Below are 19,540 nucleotides of genomic sequence, written 5' to 3'. Positions count from 1 at the left end.
CTGCAGCTCCACCCCTCAGGTTCCTCTACTGACAGAGGTAGAGATGAAACTGCAATGAACCTCCTCCAACATGCAGTCCCAGGCTTCTCCTGTGAGGTCACTTGATATTGGCCATAAGATACTGACCAGCATGGCACTCTACACGGGGTGGAACCCACGTATACACTGAATAAGGAAGGAAGGAATGTCAATAGTACCAATAATATCTAAAAATAAACAGGTTCCAGAAATGCTTTGCTTCTTTGCACAACCAAAAAAAAAAAGGATAACAACCAATTTAAAAACAATAAACAATCAGAAGTGCCAGAAAATCAAACTGCATGGAACTCCAACAACCAAGGAGTTGAAGAAATATTCATGCAGACTGGTAGGAGGGGCAGAGATGGGTAGCCAAGAGGAGAGGACACGTGGCAAGGTGGAGGACCATGCAGGTGAGGTAGGCTTGGCTGAATGGGAAACTAAAGACTCAAAACCTCTAGCTGTGAAACACTGTGGGGGTTGTGATGGTGGGAGAAACTCCCAGTCTCACAGAAGAGTTTTTAAGAAAGTAGGGCTAGAGCAGAAAGAGCGAGTGCCACTGCTCCCTCTCTGACTCTTCCACAGATAGCACCACAATGCAGCAGAGGATTGCCCCACCCTGGTGAATACCTAAGGCTCTGTCCCTTACAATATAACAGGTGCACTGACACAAGGAAATAAGGCCCAAATGAAAGAACAGATCAAAACTTCAGAAAAAGAGCTAAGTGATGAGGAAATAGACTCCCTGTCTGATGCAGAGTTCAAAACACTGTCAATCAAGATGCTCTCAGAATTGATTGAGCTCAGGCACAAAATGAAGGAAGAAATGAAGGCTACACAAGATGAAACTTTCTTAGGGTATCATACCTGGGAGTACATTGTATTACTGATTATGTTAACTTTAATCACCTGGCTAAGGAATCTGTCAGGACTCTCCACTATAAACTTACTCTTTTTTCCTTTGTAATTAATAAATATCTTGGGAAAAATACTATTCAAACAAGTATCCCCTTTCTTTTTAGACAATTACCAACTAATTTTAACATTGGTTGGTAGATTTTTAAAAGATTATTCATTTATTTATTTATTTGTTTTTAGAAGGAAGGGAAGGGAGAGGAAGAAAAGTATCAACGTGTGGTTGCCTCTTGCATGCCCCCCACTGGGGACATTGCTGGCAACCCATGCATGTGCCCTGACTGGGAATTGAACCAGTGACCCTTTGGTTTGCAGGGTGGTGCTCAGTCCCCTGAGTCACACCAGCCAGAGCTGGTTGGTGGATTTTGTCTTAGATAATTATTACTGAGGTTTTAATAATTCTATTTTGAACTATTTTGTTTAGAAATTCTATTTCCATCATTCTGTCTGCTTTTATTAGGAATTCTTTTGTAAGAAAAACCTGTTGCTTCTTCCTCATTTAAGGCAAGAGATTAAAAAGACAGAAACAGGCTACATAATTTTTAAGTAGACCAGCAGGATGGCATGCATCATTAATTGGGTCTTCAGAACATGATGCTATGCCACCACCCTCTGATGGGATTCTACCCTAAAGACAAGCAAAACATGTACCAGATGGAAAGTCCTAGAGTTTAAACATAAACATAGAGCTAGGGCAGGCATGACAGGATGGTGATTATGTGAAGAGGGCTTATTCTTGTCAGTGTCCATCTGAAGGCAATAGAAATGCTAGCCCAGAACAAAACAATTTCTGGGGTTCAGAGAGTGTAGGCAGAAAAGGTTGAACAGATTGGTGGCAGTTGTATGTTTGGTGAAAAAAACAAGTTACTACCAATAGAGTTCAGACAAATGGTGGCGGGAATAGTGAAGACGTTTCAAACAAAAAACATAGGCCAAGATCTCATGGGGATTTAGGAGTGGGCACTAAGGAGCCTGGGTAAAAGCAAGGATATGAGGCCAATGTAATGGTATCAGAAAATAGAAAAGATTAGCTGGTACAGTCAGAATTGTTCTCTGTGAAAGACCAGAGAATAAATATGTTGGGCTTTTGGGGTATATTGTCTGTTCAACAATTCAATTCTTCACCTGTAGTGTGAATGCAGCCACAGACAGTATGTAAAGACATGGAGTAAAACAAGCCTCTTCAACAAATGGTGTTGGGAGAACTGGACAGCTACATGCAAAAAAAATGAAACTCAATCACCAACTTACACCGTACACAAAAATAAACTCAAGATGGATAAAAGACTTAAATGTAAGTTGTGATACCATAAAAATCTTAGAGGAGACCATAAGTAGGAAAATCTCAGATATTCCATGCAGCAATATTTTCACCTAGAGCAAGGAACATAAAGGAAAGAATAAACCAATAGGACTTCATCAAAATAAAAAACTTCTGCATGGCTAAAGGAATTATCAGCAAAATGAAAAGGGAACCAACTATATGGAAAAATATATTTGCCAATGATGCTTTGGGCAACAGTTTGATCTCCAAAATATGTAAAGAATTTACATGACTCCACACTAGAAAGACAAATAATCCTATTAAAAATGGGCAAAGGATTTGAACAGGCACTTCTCCAAGGAGGACATACAGAGGGCCCAGAGACATATGAAAAGATGCTCAGTATCACTAGCTATCAGAGAGATGCAATCAAAACCACATTGAGATATCACTTCACACTAGTCAGAATGGCCATCATAAACAAACCAACAAACAAGTGCTGGCAAGGTTGTGGAGAAATGGAAACCCTAGTGCACTATTGGTGGGAATGCAGACTGGTGCAGCCCCTGTGGAAAACAGTATGGAATCCTCAAAAAACTAAAAATGGATTTGCCTTTTGACCCAGCAATTCCACTGCTGAGATTATACCCTAAGAACCCTGAAACACCAATGCAAAAGAACCTAAACACCCCAATTTCATAGCAGCACAATTTACAATAGCCAAGTGCTGGAAACAGTCTAACTGTCCATTACTAAATGAGTGGATCAAAAAACTGTAGTACATTTACACAATGGAATACTACATAACAGAAAGAAAGAAGGAGCTTGTACCCTTCACAACAGCATGAATGGAACTGGAGAGCATCATGTTAAGTAAAACAAACCAGGTGATAAAAGACAAATACCATATGATCTCACCTATAAGTGGAACCTAATGAACAAAACAAACAAGAGAGCAAAATAGAACCAGAGACATGGAAATAAAGAACAAACTGACAGTAACCAGAGACGGAGGATAGCGGGACAAAGAAAAGGAAGGGTCAAGTCAAGGAATGTGTATAAAGGACCCATAGACAAAGACAAGGGGGGATTGAATCTGGGAGGAGGGGGTGGGTAGGGCAGGGAAGAGTAATGCGGGGGGGGGGGGGATGGGGATAACTGTAATTGCACAACAATAAAAAGGGCCATTACCCTCATTGAATTATCATGAAGAATAAATGATGATACATTAAAAAAAAGGAAATTAGGCCCTGGATGGTATAGCTCAGTGGATTGAGTGCGGACCTGCAAACCACACAATCACGGTTCGATTCCCAGTCAGGGCACATGCCTGGGTTGCAGGCCAGTTCCCAGCAGGGAACTCACGAGAGGCAACCAACCATACATTCATTGATGTTTCTCTCCTTCTCTCCTTCCCTTCTTCTCTAAAGATAAATAAATAAAATCTAAAAAAATAATAAAAAATAAAAAAGGAAATGGGCATTGCAGGATTTGTCTTGCAATGAATGAAATTCAGCCTGTGGATATTAGTTTGTCAATTATGAAGCAAATGAAGCTAATAGTGCACTCGGGGCCAGACATCCTTTGGACTCAATACTCAGTACCTCTTTGTTAGTCTTGTCTTGACTCACAAAACCTCCCAAAGGGACAAAGAACTAAAAAAAAAAAAAACGACTACGATCACTTCAAACAAGGCACAATAGTTCTGGGAGTTCCTGATAATGAAGGGTCTTGGAAGAAATCTAGTTACTGCTCTATGTCTAAGCACCACTTTCACTTTAGAATTTAACCAAATCAGTTATGTTCTTAGTACATTCCCTCAAATTGTGTACAGTACATACTTTTATTTGGAAGTTAAAGTTTTGAAGTAATTTATGTTGAGGTTTCTTGAGATATTTTGAACCAAAATTGAATATAAGCCACTGTTATTATTAAATGGCCTCTTACCTTGAATTTTATGATATGAGTAATTTGAACCAAGTTCTTGATTTAAGTTATTTCAGTACGTTGAAATAAAGGAAACACTAAGATTTTCTCCAACCTTTGATTTATCTTTGGCCTAGGGTTTTGTTTAATGTTCTTCTTAAACATTATACATCTGAAATATAAGCTTTATAACATAATGGTGGCTAAACAGAGGAGAATGAACCAGAGGAGAACTCCAAATTATTTCACTCTAAGAGAAGCAGAATATATAGAAAACATTAAGCTAATCTTTTTAGGCAAAATGCAGGGCCACTCATCTGGGGGAATGAATAAAAAGAGAAAAGTATCTTTCAATATTTTCAGTTTTCATAATGTCCTATTAGTTCCCTGGAAATTTAATTTCAAACCTGTGTCATACTTTGCAGAATTAATATGAAGTAAAAGGGTCAATTTCAGTAAAATACCAAAAAGATGTTTTTGTTTTAAATTTCATAAGATTGAATATTGGTGTAAGACATACATGGATCCCTGTCTTAATCTACTATTTTGTAAAATTAGAGTTGAAATATTAAGCAAATTGTTTTTCATGTAAAAAACTTGTGAATGGTTTGATTTTACCTTGTGAAGAAAATAAAAGTTTCACACCCCCAAACTAGTAAACACACTATAGAATCATTTGAGTCTCCGGGTTATGAATATTCTGATTATTATATTCATGCATTCCTTTGTGCATAAATTAAGTAGGTCAGGGCAGTTGGAGGGTGACCACAGTTCAACAAACCTTATGGTTCAGCAGATGTGGTTGTAAGATATGGCTTTACTGAAAAATATTCACCACTAAGCAATTTTAGGACTCTACTCTGAGGTTTTGATTTAAACACTTGGAATTTTCAACAGAAAAGGAGTAGGTTTACCATCGCATTGGTCTTGAGGTAAAAAAAAACAATTAGTTGCCTGAAGTAAGCAATAATGTGAAACAAGAGAGTATTTTTAAGATGGAATATTACTACAAGACTGTAAGTCATGAGTGAGAAAGCTTTTCAGCTCATGCCATGAACCTATTTCAGTTTCTTTTTTTTTTTGACTCCCAGATACCCAGGGGCTTTTCATGCTATATATATGAGAAGCCTTCATGTGGGTCATTCACTTTGAAAGATCAGCTCAATTATTTGAACAGTATTTTTCTCTAATTTAGAAAATAATATGTACATTCTCGAGTAAATGTAGAATTATCAAAATGTTCCAAGATTTTACAGGAAATATCACAGCCACAATCATTTCCTGGGCTGTGAAGCTGAACGTCATTATTTATAATATACATTGATAAATTCAATAAAATCATAAAATACACAGGAATCTAGTAAGTACCTAGACATGCGGGAGAATAGGAATGAAGAAACTTCAGAAACAAACTAATGTCAACCTCATGCTTCAAAGCTTTGAGTTAATAAAAATTGAGTCACACCAGCAGTACTACTTTGATCTAGATCAAAACTTCCCACTCTAATTCCTTGGCTGTGAGAGGAAAGTGAATTTCCAGATTTCTCTTTGTAAAGGAAAAAAATAATAAATGTGAAAGATACTGACATAATTCTTCAGTGCTTTTAGGACTTGTGGATAAATTTATGAAACTCTTTGAGTTACAGTCTAACATTTACATAAAATAGGAAGGCGGGGTCTGATAAAATTAACATGTGCAAAAGTTACAAAGGAAACATCTCAAATAAGGCAGGATTGCAATACCTTTCCCTTAAGGGGTGCTGATTCCCTACTTTGGGGGTAATTCCTACTGGGTGAAATAGTCCACAGAATTTCTTGATTTGTTCCAGTTTCTTGCTTATCTTCCTAGAGAAATTGAGAATATCACTTAATGGTTTTATTACTCAGGACTCTCTGGTTGTCTAATTGTGACAATATTTACTTTAAAATATTCCTGTTCACTTGTAGTGTCCTTGAAAACGACCATATAAAATTTCATGCTCTCATTCAGACAGATAAATGAAGACCAAAAGAAAAAAAGAAAGAAAACTTGCATTCCCATTGCCTAAGAATTTGGCAGTGTTCCCTCATGAGACTGTAAACTCCATGAAGGTAGGCGTATTAAGGATTTGTCCTTCAGGGTGTACTAGCACTTCTATGGTGGTTTTCATGTGTAATAACAACTCAATAAATATTTCAGTTTGATTACATCTGGGGTTATCAGGCCCTATGCAATGTGTTTCCTCTATTTATCAATTACACTTCATGACAACTTTTCTAGTGAAGCAGTATTGTCCTCATTTGATAAAGTCCCAAGGTCACATAGCAGGAAAGCAAAGGAATTGGGATTAGAGCCCATGCTTTCTTATTTCAAGTTTATCACTGCCATCTATATCAGCTGCCTGAAACAGTATTCAGTGGGCAGAAGCAATTGCAAAATCTTTTTCATCCCAGCAAATGAAGGGTAATGTGTGTTTCTTGTCATTTTTACCTGAATATCTCATATAGGAAGCTTTTCTGAAACCACAGAAAAGAGTTTTAAGATCCATTATTTCTTTCAATTTTGAAAAAACAGAAAAGTCTTCAGTTAATTATTTAGAGAAAAAGCTTCACAATCCCCATTCCAATATTTTTCTAATCACGTTCCTGGGTGGAACACGGGCACTGAATTTGGAACCTGAAGCTCATTTCCTGTCTAAAATGGTTTGCATTCATTCAATGTGAACACTTGTTTTTGATTGCAAAGTTGTTTACAAAGCTGAGCTGCTGGAATTAATTTCTTTTAATGAACAAAAGAGTGATGGAATATTTAGCTGGAAGAAATTCACAGAGAGCTGCATGCAACTGGCAAAGAGTTTTAAGGAAAAGTTTTCAGTTCTAATTAAGACTACTCAGTCCAAGTTGGAGGAACATCCAGGTAAAATTATTTTAATGAAGGAATTGAATAACAGGAAAGGAAATTTGATAACCTCTTAAAATGAAACAGAGCTTGCTCTCATCCAAAAAATCATTAATTCAGGAAATATTAATGAACATTAAATCCTTGCTACATCATCAGGATCAGTTCATGAAGACTGATCTGTACCCATAAAAGATAATCAATAATTTTATGTTTTTTTTGAAAAGTAGAAACAACTTCTATTCTTAATGGCAATGCATTAAAGTGAGACCAAATTATATTCATAACCCCAATAGGTAGAACAATAAAATTAACACATAAGGGCCATGATTAGTTACAAGTCACCTTGAAGACCAAAACTTGATGGATACTTGATCTATAAAATATATGCCTCAAAAGAATGTGGTCCTTTTTAATTGAAGCTTCAGCTTTTAATTTAAATTTAGATATAATTCACATACCATAAAATTAACCACTTTAAAGTGAACAATTCATTGGTTTTTAGTATGTTCAAGGAGTTGGGTAATCATCACCACTATCTAATTCTAAAACATTTTCATTGCTCCAATAAAAAAACACTCTGTACTCTTTAGCAGTTACTCACCATTCCTTCCTCCTCCCAGCCCTGGGAACTACTAATATACTTTGCCTCCATGGATTTGCCTATCCTGGACATTTCATAGAAATGGAATAATAAAATATGTGATCATTTGAGATTCATTCTTTTCACTGAGCATAATGCTTTTGAGGTTCATCCACATTGTCACATGAGTCACTTCATTCCTCTTTATAGTGGAACAGTACTTTCCATTGTATGGATAGACCACAATTTGTCCACCCATTCAGTTGATGGACATTTGGGCTATTTTTACCTTTTGGCTATTATGAATAATTCTGTAATGAACATTTGTTTACATGTTTTTATGCAAACATGTTCTTTTGATATGGTTGACTTACAAACCAACAAAAATAAGAATCAGAAAGGTATCTAGCACTGTACCAAAGACAACAAATGTATTAGTAGTCTATGCCTTTAGTTGCTGAATAGTATTCCATTACATGAATCTACCACTGTTCGTTTATTCATTACCAGTTGTGGAATATTTGGGCTGTTTCTAGTTTTTGGTAATTAGGAATAAAGCCACTATAAACATTCACATACATGTTTTTGTTTGAAAATAAATTTAAAATTTTCTTTGGTAGATACCTAGGAGTGGGATCGCTACATCGTATGATAATTCTATATTTAACTTTATATGAAAGTACTACACAGTAATCAGACTTCCGCCAAGATGGAGGCATAGGTGGAAACACTGTGCCTTCTCCCACAACCAGGTTTGAACACAACAAAGGTTTGGAGAACTAGGACACACCCAAAGACCAGAAAACGGAATTATATGGAAGTCCGACTACATCTAACAGTTCAACGGGGGCGGTAAGAGAGGCGGAGCCAGCAGCGGACCTAGGTCAGGCAGGACAGATCCCACGACCTAGACGCGCAGGCAGCCCGGAACCAGTCGGGGTGTGGGGCAGACTGACCGTGGTCGCACATTCGCGCACAGTGAGATGGACCACACAGGCCCCAGGGGGCGAACCCAGTGGTGGAGGGCTGACGGCAGTGGCACACTCGCATGCAGTGGAACAAAACGCGTGGGCCTGGTGACGGTGGGGGCTGTGGCACCGGGGCCTCGGCAGCAGGCGGCAGACGGGAAGCCATTGTCCCTCTTTGACCCCACCCTCACATACAATGTCACAACCCAGCGACTTAGTTGCCCTGTTCTGGTGAACACTTTAGGACTCTGATCCTGCTACGGAACAGGCACGAACAGACCAAAAGATGGTGCAAGAAGAACTCAAAGTCCCAGAGCCAATAACTCTAAGTGACCGAGAAATTGCCAGCCTCTCAGAAGCACAATTCAAGACACTATTTATTAGGATAAATAAATCACAGAACTGGTAGATTATAGTCACAAATTAGAGGAACATAGTCACAAATTAGAGGAACATATGAAGGCTAAACTAATTGAAATGAAAGGAGATGCACAGGAAACCAATAGTGATGGAAAGGAAACTGGGACTCAAATCAACGGAATGGACCAGAAGGAAGAACAAAACATCCCACCAGAAAGGAATGAAGAAATGAGAATTCAAAAAAATGAGGACAGGCTTAGGAACCTCCAGGACATCTTTAAACATTCCAACATCCGGATTATAGAGGTACCAGAAGGGGGAAAGAAACAGCCACGAGTGGAAAACGTATTTGAACAAATAATAAAGGAGAACTTCCCCAGTCTGGAAAAGGAAATAGACTTCCAGGAAATCCAGGAAGCTCAGAGAGTCCCAAAGAAGTTGGACCCAAGAAGGAACACACCAAGGCACATCATAATTACATTAGCCAAGACCCAAATGAAGGAGAGAATCCTAGAAGCAGCAAGGGATAAGGGGACAGTCACCTACAAAGGAGTACCCATCAGACTGTCAGTGGATTTCTCAAAAGAGACCTTCCAGGCAAGAAGGGGCTGGAAAGAAGTATTCCAAGTCATGGAATCCAAAGACCTACAGCCAAGATTGCTTTATCCAGCAAAACTTTCATTTAGAATGGAAGGACAGATAAAGTGCTTCTCAGATAAGGTCAAGTTCAAGGAGTTCATCATCACCAAGCCCTTATTATATGAAATGCTAAAGGGACTTATATAAGAAAAAGAAGATGAAAAATATTAACAGTGAAAGGACAGCAAACACACAGTTATTAACAACCACACCTAAAACAAAAGCAAACCAAGAGGACAGCTAGATTGGGAGTGGAACCATAGAAATGAAGAACACATGGAGGGTTAGAAACGGGGGTGGGAGGGGGAGAAGGGGGGAGAAGGCACATAAAATAGCATAGATGGTAGGTAGAAAATAGATAGGGGGGAGGGCGAGAATAGTGGGGAAAATACAGAATCTAAAGAACTTGAGACACGTGGTTATAAACTAAGGGGGGGGAGAATGGTGGGGGAGGGAGTGTGGGGGTGGAGGAGAATGAAGGGGGGAATAGAACAACTGTAATGGTATAATCAATAAAATATATTTTTAAAAAAGACCACAGTAATCAAACCAGCATGATACTGGCATAAAAAGACATACAAAAAAAAGAAAGAAAGAAAGAAAGTACTAAACTCTTTTCAACAAAACTTGACCATTTTACATTCCCACCAGGAATGTATGAGTTACAGTTGCTTGACATTTTGTCAACACTTAATACTGTCAGATTTTTTTGGTTTCCTTTGTTTTTAGCCATTCTGATAAGTGTATAGTGGTATATTATTGTGATCCCTTTCGGTTTTGATGTTCTAAATTATCCTAGGTATTTTACATTGATTTTTTTATCCAGGAAATAATTTGTTTTGTAATTATTATTATTTATTTTTAGCATTTAAAAAACTTGCATAGAAGTAGAGGGAATATATAATAAACCTGCATAAACTAATCACCCAACTTCAATGATTTTTGCCAATTTATTTTATCAAGCGCCACCATAACTTTTTTTCTGGAGTACTTTTAAGCAAATCTCATATTTTTATTTTATTTCATTGTTAAATATTTCAATATGAATGCCCTGAATGACTTTAAAAAATAAAATAAAATGTAGTCACAAGTAACAAAATTAATTATAATTCCTTAATGTTCTCTAATATTTAGTCCATGTTCAAATATCCTCAATTGCCTCAAAAGTCTTTTTAAAAGCTGCTTTGTTTAAATTTAATTTGCTTATGACATGAAGTGGAAGCTAAAAAATCCAAGGCCCTAATTTCTCCAAATAATTGAGGTTCCACTCAATTTTCAGAAATAGTTTGAAGTTAGTTCAGATTTTACCCAAGTTATAATTTACCTATTCCAAATTATATTTTTATTACACACAGCAATTTGGGGTTATAAAGCAGATATTAAGAATATAGAATTGGCATATCATTTAAACCACAGATCAAAACACTTAAAAGATATCTGCCATCAGTAGACAGTGCAGCCAACTGATTCTGTTGGCAGTGGAATACATGGGTTGGCACTACCAGAGCAGGGCAGGGTGGAGCAGACAAAGAGGTGGGGATATGGGAAGGGGTTCTTTATTTGGCCACTAGAAAGAAGAATTTGCTTCTCCCATGTGGCATTGTTCCAAATATGACTTGTTCATAGTAGGACTCAACACAACAGGAGAATGAATAATACATCGTATCAAGAGGGGTGTGTGTGTGTATAAGCAAGCATGTAGGCATGCACATAATATGAACTAAGGGCTTCAGCCAAATAAAATTTGGGTTTTGTTTTAGAATAAAACCCAAATAAGAAACTTTTCATCATGCCAGTTTTAAGTTTTACTCTACTTAGTAAATAGACAAAACTTTATTTTGAATGGCTTCCATTTAGTTCACAGTTGAGTAACACAAAAAGCCAGAAAGTAATGTGTAGATTTGAAGATAAGCAACTTGGTATGTTCTGTCCTAATTTTAAAAAATTAATATCTGTTACATGAACATAAAAAGGCAACAAATTCACAACTATCAAAAACTAAATCTTTTAAAAAAGCAAACAACCAGAACAGGAAGAGAAACATTGGTATGGAGATCATTTGGAGCATTATCAGTGGGGAGGGGGAGGAGAAGGAATGGGGGAAGAGGCATATGGATTAAAAAGCATAGATGGTAGGTAGAAAATAGACAGGGGGAGGTTAAGAATAGTATAGGAAATGGAGAAGCCAAAGAACTTATATTTCATGACCTATGGACATGAACTAAGGCAGGGGAGATTGCTGGAGGGAAGGCTGGTACTGGTAGAGGGGGCAAGGTGGACAATTGGGACAACTGTAATAATATGATCAATCAAAAATACTTAAAAATAAATTTCTGATTATAATAAGACTTGCCTTCAATCCAAACTGTAGTGCTCTGTTATATGGCTCCTTACAGGCCCTAAGCTCTATTCAATGTTTGCACAAATGTATTTGCTTGCTCTATTACCATTTAGTCCAGATAACAAGGCTCAAGTAAATGTAGCCTGCACAATGAGAATATAATCACTGTTTAAAATCAAACTTCAGAGTGGGTCAACATGGCATAATCTCCCGTCCAAGTGATCTGTAATTTGCCTCTCCAGATAGTCATCTTGGCCCTGCAGCGGTTTAAAAAGTACTAGCTGCCAAAAATTGTTAACCATTAAACAAAGATTTGCTTTTCTTTTATGTGGCAGGAACAAAGGTGCACTTTTTAATCTGTGTCTGAAAAATGTGTAGGTTTTGAAGAGTCCAATCCACTGTATAACTCTTGTTTTTAGTATACAGAACAAACCTTTTAAAAGAGTTCTGGGGGGTTTGTTTTGTTTTGCGTTAGTTGGGCGATCTGAGCCAAGGTATGTGAATATTATTTCTGGTTGCAAAGTTGACATAAAGAAAACTTGGGGAGCACTGGGGGGGGGCAGGGCTGGGAATATAAGACAGAAAACTGTACTTGAACAAGAATTAAATAAAATAAAAAGTAAAAAAAAAAGTCTTAACTTAAAAAAAAACTTGGAAAACCCGAGAAGAGTCCTGAAAGGAGAGCACATTACACTGAAAAATGTTCCATCACTGGCCAGGACATTTAAGAACATGGAGTCATCATCATGGGGAGTGTCCCCTTCCTGAGTGCAAAGGTGACTTTTCATCCTGGAGAATATTAACCTCTCTGACCAAACTATCATGCAATTTAGCAGTCTACATATATATCTTTTGTGGTAGCTAAAAAGTAAATATTACCATTTTTGCTCACTTTTCAATTTTAGCCAACTGTATTGTTCCCAGCTTCAAAGAATATTATAGTTTCATTTTGAAGGCAGTTCTAGGAGACATGGCATTTTAAGTACCATGGAACTTGAGACTCAACATACAGTGCCTCATGGATTCAATTAGTCATCACTAGAACCTGAAGATCTAAGTTTCTACTTAGTTTACTCCTCAAGGCAGCTTTCTCCTAGGGCATTGCGCTTTTCACAATTATATTTGGTTTCTGCCAAGTTCTCCTTTTGGAACTTAGAATGTCTTTTTAGACCTTCACCAGTGGAAGGACAATGCCAGGTTTTTCATTAGTGTAACAAAGCCATTTGCCAAAGACATTGGGATATCATGTTACTAATCAAATTTCTTAGAGTAAACACGTTAGCAAAATCATTGCTTCCTTCTATTAGAATTGTGGGTTGTTTTTTATACTGCTGGATGAAAGAGACAAAGATATCTGAAGTGATATTTTATAATCAGGGTTTTTCAACCTCTTTGGTGCTATGAACATTCGTGGCCAGATGACAATTTATTGAGGGAGGTGTCCTGTGCATTGTAGAATGTTGAGCAGCAACCTTGGCTCTACCCACTAAATTCCAGTACCTTCCCTCAACCCTACTTGTGACAACCACAAACAGACATTGCCAAATGCCTTCTGGGGATAAAACACCCCCCGTTGAGGGGTACTGTTTTATAACCCCCAAGACAGGTATTAATCTTCTGTCTTTTGAATTATTTAATCATTAATATATTTCACAGTCAACTACTATGTTAAGTAGTGATGATGGACACAAGGTGGTACTAGACAGATCCTTGCATGATGCTTATCATCACAGAGCTTATAGATTAGTCTAGGAAGCCCACAGTTTAATTTCATTCCCAACATCTCCCTAGCAAGAGTCCTGAACCATAGTCAGCAACAGGCTAAGGATCTGTGACCTCTCATCTACCCTTGGCTCACAACTTCCCTATTTGTCTACAGATCCCCAAACTAGAACACCTGTTTGACTTAGGTAGCCACTCCAAAGGATGATTACACTCTCTTTTGAGGTCTTTTAGGGCACTGGGACTGTACCATTCATTATTTACTACCCAGTTTATAGATGCTGTGTACAGTTCATCATTTTATTATTCCTTATGACTAGCACCTCCTTCAAACAAATGCCTGGCTGGTTGCCTGGATGGATGGTGGGGTGGATTATTGTGGAACAGTTTGGCAGCCAAACTAAGAGTTTCAAGATGCTTTTTTGGTCATGAGAATGGCATGGCCAAAACAATTACTTAGAAATGTCATCTATGTGACTTTGTGCTGGAAGGAATGGAGAAGGAAAACCTGAAGCCATGGAGATAGTAATGAAATTATTTTATATTCTTCCTACAGATGAATAAAGCACATTATCATAATAATAGCAACCTGAGTAGGAACAAAGAAACAAAAAGTTGAACTGAAGAACAAAATGAATAAGACTTTGGAACAGGAAGTGATCATTACAAATGAAATAAAGGTCAAAGGACTATGAAGTTCTGAAAATAGTTTCTTTAATTACAAGTACTGGGATGAGTCAGAGATGTCCTGATATACTGAGGTGAGCTCATCATTCTTTATGTAACTTTCCTCATTTGAAAGTAATGTTCTTATGTATTTCCTAGTCTTACATTAAATCCAGCAGTAATCTAAAAGGAACCAAAGTGGGGATTCAGATGACCAACTTTGTGAACAATATCACACAAAAAACAACGATGAGAAAAGCAATGCAGTGCAGATCAGAGAAGACTTACAAGACCCCTCTATAGCTGTGAGGAGAACAGACTGTGGTGGGCTAGAGTAGAAGCATGGATATAATTTAAGAACTTATTACATTAGACCTCAGTGTCAAGGGTGGAGACTATGATAAGTGGCCAGATTTGGGAAATGTTGTAAAGACTGAGCCAACAGAATTTGTAGAGGGATTCAGTATAAGAAGTGACTCAAAAAGACATGACATGAAGTTTTACAACATGAATTACTTAGCTGAGGAATTTAGGGAAGTAGCCAGTTTAGGAGGATATGAAAATTTATTTTTAACATGGAAACATTGAGGAACTTGTTAGCTATCCAAACATAGATGTCAAGTAGCCATTTGGAAATAGGAATCTAAAGTTAGATGCTTGGCTGAAAATAAAGATGTGGGAGTGGCTTTGCACAGGGTTCTTAACTGCAGACAACAGAATCCATGCTAGCCAGATTAAACAGAAATGGGATGTTACATAGTTCCAAGAATTTCTAGATTAGATAGCATAGGATCTGGATGTGCAGCCAGAACAAGGCAGCCAGGACAAATGTCCAACCATACAATGGAAAAGTTCTAATGGAAATAACACTGGTGCTACTACTCACTGTAACATTAGGGACTGGGCACTGGAAATCCAACAAAGTAGATGCCTCAGCCATCATGAAAATGACCCTGTCGAAGCTAAACAACAAAACAAACAAGCAAGCAAAATATAACCAAAGACTCTGAAACAGAGAATAGAGGGACAGCGACCAGAGGGGAGAGGGGAGGGAATTTCAGGGGAAATAGGGGAGGGACTTAGAGGAACATATATAAAGAATACATGGACAACAACTGAGAAGGGTGGAAATGGGAGGGGGGAGCACGGGGGGGTGGGTTGGCATGAGAGTAATAGACAGAAAACTGTACTTGAAAAATAATTAAATAAAATTTTAAAAATGGTACAAACTTTAAGTTATAAACAAAGAGAAAATGACCCTGTCTCTCCAAGTCATTGCTGCACCCAAATCTTGCACTTGTGCACTTGAGTCAAAGAAATTAAGTTACATGTCTACACTCTAGCTATAAGAAAAAAACCATAAAATTTTAGCTTTATAACCTCTCCAGTATTAGAAAGCAAGCTAGAGGGGTTTGGAATTAGTGTTGAATAAGTCAACTTGCTATTACCTGCTTCAGGAAGCCATTGGTGAATAGATAGGATTTACAGTTGTTACTAGGGAGAGAAGAGGGACAGTCACTGGGATGTGTCCTTAGGCATCCAATACTTAGATGTCCATGATGGAGCCTGAGAAGAAACACCTAGTGAGGGGAAGAAAAACCAGGAAATTTCAGTGTCCTAGCAGCTTAAGGAGTAAGTGAGCAACTGTATTGAATGGTGCTTCGAGATAAATTAAGGACAGGGAACTGGCCACTGAATTTGAAAATACTGACCCAATTCATGACTTTGGCAACAGGCATGTCAATGGAGTGATTAGAATGGGTGAAGAAGGGATTTGGAGAGGGTGAGGTGGAGACAGTATGTATAAAGGTACAAAGATATGGTACTGGGAGTTGGAGGGAAATCGGGACCAAGGGAAGATCTTTCAAGTGCGAGACATTTAAAAATTAAAGATAAAAAGAAAAGGCATCACAGAGCTATATTAAAAAAAACCCAACCAAACTCTATATTTTAAATTCTCTCTTTCACAGAAGTTGGTTTGTTTCCTGATCCTTGGAAATACTGTGATTTTAAAGATTTTTTCTAACCAGTTGAATGGCTCCATGGGGGATGCCAAGGGATTTCTGTTTGTCAGCTTATTGCCCTTTAAGTCTTGACACAGTCAAAGACAATCATCCTTTCACAACTGAAGAATAAGGTCTCTGATCTTATTCACATTCCTCCTGGAGTACACCCCTCATTTAAGTTTTTGCTACTTTTAACTAACAAGTTCATCAGAAAATACTACCTTTGTATTATCCAGAAGAGTAGGTGTTTACTTTAGAAAGCACTAGAATATGAAGGTCTTGCTGTAATAATATGTATCTGTATGTCTGCTGAAGCCCAGCTACTATGAAAACAGAATGAGTAACTGCTTCCATTCAGCACTCCCAGCCCTCCCTAAAGAAAATGTGTCTGAAAGATTCAGTGATTTGGTCAGCTTTAATATATTTGAATTTCCATAATATGCTCTTGACAATTCAGGTTCTACAAATTCCTCTATTTAAGTTTCCCATTGAGCACCTCTATCTTTTCACAAACTGCTTTTAGTTAGCAAGACCTTGCCTATGAAGATTAGGTTTGCTTTGACAAATTAGAGAGGCTTTTAAAGGATGGCATTAATTTCATAATTTTATAAGTATTCATACCTTTAAATATGGAAAGGATCAGAACACTCATTTGGTTTTTCCATTAAAAGGAAAAATAAAGGGCAGTTTGCTTTTCTTTCACTATCAGAATTTGTGACTTAGTTCACTGCATAACTCCATCCTCCCTCCACTAAATGGTTTTCTTATGCCCATTATCCCTAGATCCTGGAAGCTGCTGATCTGAAGTATATTCTGATCCTATAGTTTTGCTTTTTCCAGAATGCAACATAAATGGAATCATAAAGTATGCAGCCATGTGAGACTTTATTCTATTAGTCAGTATAATGATTTTGAATTCACCTGTGTTCTGAGTATCAATAGTTTGTTCCTTTTTATTTCTGAGCAGTATTTGATTTTATACATGTACCACCACTTGTTTATTCATTAACCAACTGCTGAACATTTGAATTGTTTCTAATTTATATGATTATGAAAAAACTTTCTAAATACTTTCACATTCAGTTTTCTGTTTGGACAAATGAAGAGAAATGTCTTCATGCAACTATGGAAGAAGACTACTAAACCATAAAATAAGTATATGGTTAACTTTTGTCTGTACTGGTGGTGGTAACCATTTTATATTCCAACTAGCAAATTTATCTGAAAAAGTTGCTAAACTCATCTATTAGTTCTAAAAGGTTTTTTGTATTATTGTTTACTTTTTAAATTTATTTGTGTTCAGTTAAATTTGCTCCCTTTTCTGATTTAGTCAATAGAAGTTTAGGAAACTGATTTCAGACCTTTACTATTAAAGGTTTAATGCTATAAAATTTCCTCTTGGTGTTGCTTTAGCTGTATCTTACATATTTTATATATTATATATTTCCTTGTGATCTTTTGATTCAAGGATTATTTAGAAGTGTGTTATTTCATTTATAAGTACTCGGGATTTTCCAGATAGCTTTTCATTTTTTATTTCTAGTCTAATTACATTTTAGACAAATAGTTTTCATATTTTGTTTTAAATTCATATTTTATGTTTATCATACTTAGCTTCACATATTTCACTACAAAAATATTCAGGATTGATTTCCTAGGGCTTCCTCAGCCTCCACTTTGGGTTTTGCATAATACAGTATATGCACCATATAATCTTTCTAAAATCTGAAAAATTGTGAATTCTAAAGTATACATGGTTTCAGGGATTTGGCATAAGAAATTGTGGACTGGTTAACTGGTTATATTATCATTAATGTAACTCAAAATGATTTTATTGTTTTTAGATTATCATTGACATGAAAACACATACATAAACAATTTGACAGAAAAATTTTAAGAATCTGAGGAGTATTTCCCTAGACTATGGAGACCATGGTTCCCAGACCAAAAAAGAAACCCACCAACCCCCATAGAAATGATAAACTTATGATAATAGAGTGTTGAGCTTTCTTTAGCTGTAGCCACTTTTCCTATCAGAGACCTCCTTTGAAATAATAAACTATCTGACAAAAATTTGGGTACCAGTTCTTGTTTTGGATTTTCTTGGACATGATCAGGATTGTCAAAGGTAATTTTACTGCTTTTCTATGATGATTACCAAAAACTCCAAGGAAACTCCTAAGGAGATACAGAAGATAACAGTTCATGACAAACATCAACCTCATTCTATATTAGAGTTATCTTGCTTATTGAAATCCTATAATTGGCTATTGAAACTAAGAAAATTGCTTATTGAAACCAAGAAAGTTCGCAGTTTTAGAAGACATTCTTACTAACAGTATTCCCAAATCTGTAGTAATGAACCAGAGGCAAGGAGTACATTTAAGGTGTCCCTATAATTGCAAACCTTATCCCAGACTTAAATAAATAATGCCAATCTTTTAAAAAATACTGTTGAGTGGAAATGGTAAATCGGGGGGAAAGCCCAATGTGTATGATGATGATACAAGTTAGTAGGAGTTAAATTATTAAATTCAGTAGACCCTGTGTACGTCAGCTGAACTGATGAGATAAAGCAGACAAAGCTATAACAGCTTTTATTTTTTCAACCACAATAATTCAAGGAACTAATAACATTGTGGGAAACTGACTAGCTATCATAAAAGGTGATGTCACAACTGATCTGCACATTTTCCATTTGCCCAGGAACTAAGACCCCCACATTATTCCAGTGACATTATAAAGAGAAACTCACATGCTAATAAGGAGAACAGTAATTGGAGGTGGGGCAGAAGATCATATGGTTAGCTCTATCTTTTTTGGGCGATTTAAAATGATTGATTTATTTTTTAAATTTTTAATGAATTCATTGGGGTGATACTGATTAATAAAGTCATGTTGGTATCTTGATAAAGCCTTGAGCAGGAGGTTGGGTTTGATGTCATTACAGGGAAAAATATTAAAAGATACTTTTAAATGGGAGTTGCTGATGTGTCGCCTCTTCTAATGGAGTCTGGGTGGATATCATGTTAAATAAAGAAAGTGATGTGGCTATGCATTCAAGGCGAATTACATTGTCATTCTTGGATCCCTGCTTACAAGGAAAAGTCCAGGAAGCTAAGATCCAGGATGAAAATCAGATGGATGCCCCATCATCCCCAGCCTCTGTACATGACTGAGGATGGTGCCAGTGCCTCTATTGTTAGAATGACCCCTCTCTTTACCCTTGGGCTGGGGGGGTGGCACATAGAAAG

General features: G+C 37.0%; 1 long non-coding RNA gene across 1 annotated transcript in view; it reads left to right on the top strand.

Annotated features, from left to right (window-relative positions):
* Positions 1 to 12,540: 12,540 nt before the first annotated feature.
* LOC118993294 (uncharacterized) overlaps positions 12,541 to 19,540 on the top strand; it is a 74,593-nt gene continuing 67,593 nt past the window's right edge. Inside the window, exon 1 of the long non-coding RNA XR_005067831.1 lies at positions 12,541 to 12,668. This is a non-coding gene — a long non-coding RNA (uncharacterized LOC118993294). The remainder of the gene's footprint in view (positions 12,669 to 19,540) is intronic.

The sequence above is a fragment of the Sturnira hondurensis genome, unplaced genomic scaffold (assembly GCF_014824575.4).
Source record: "Sturnira hondurensis isolate 20B ecotype Veracruz unplaced genomic scaffold, ASM1482457v3 Scaffold0008710, whole genome shotgun sequence".
NCBI lineage: Eukaryota > Metazoa > Chordata > Mammalia > Chiroptera > Phyllostomidae > Sturnira > Sturnira hondurensis.
The sequence above is the reverse complement of the archived record's forward strand: the minus strand, read 5'-3'. Positions and strand labels throughout refer to the sequence as shown.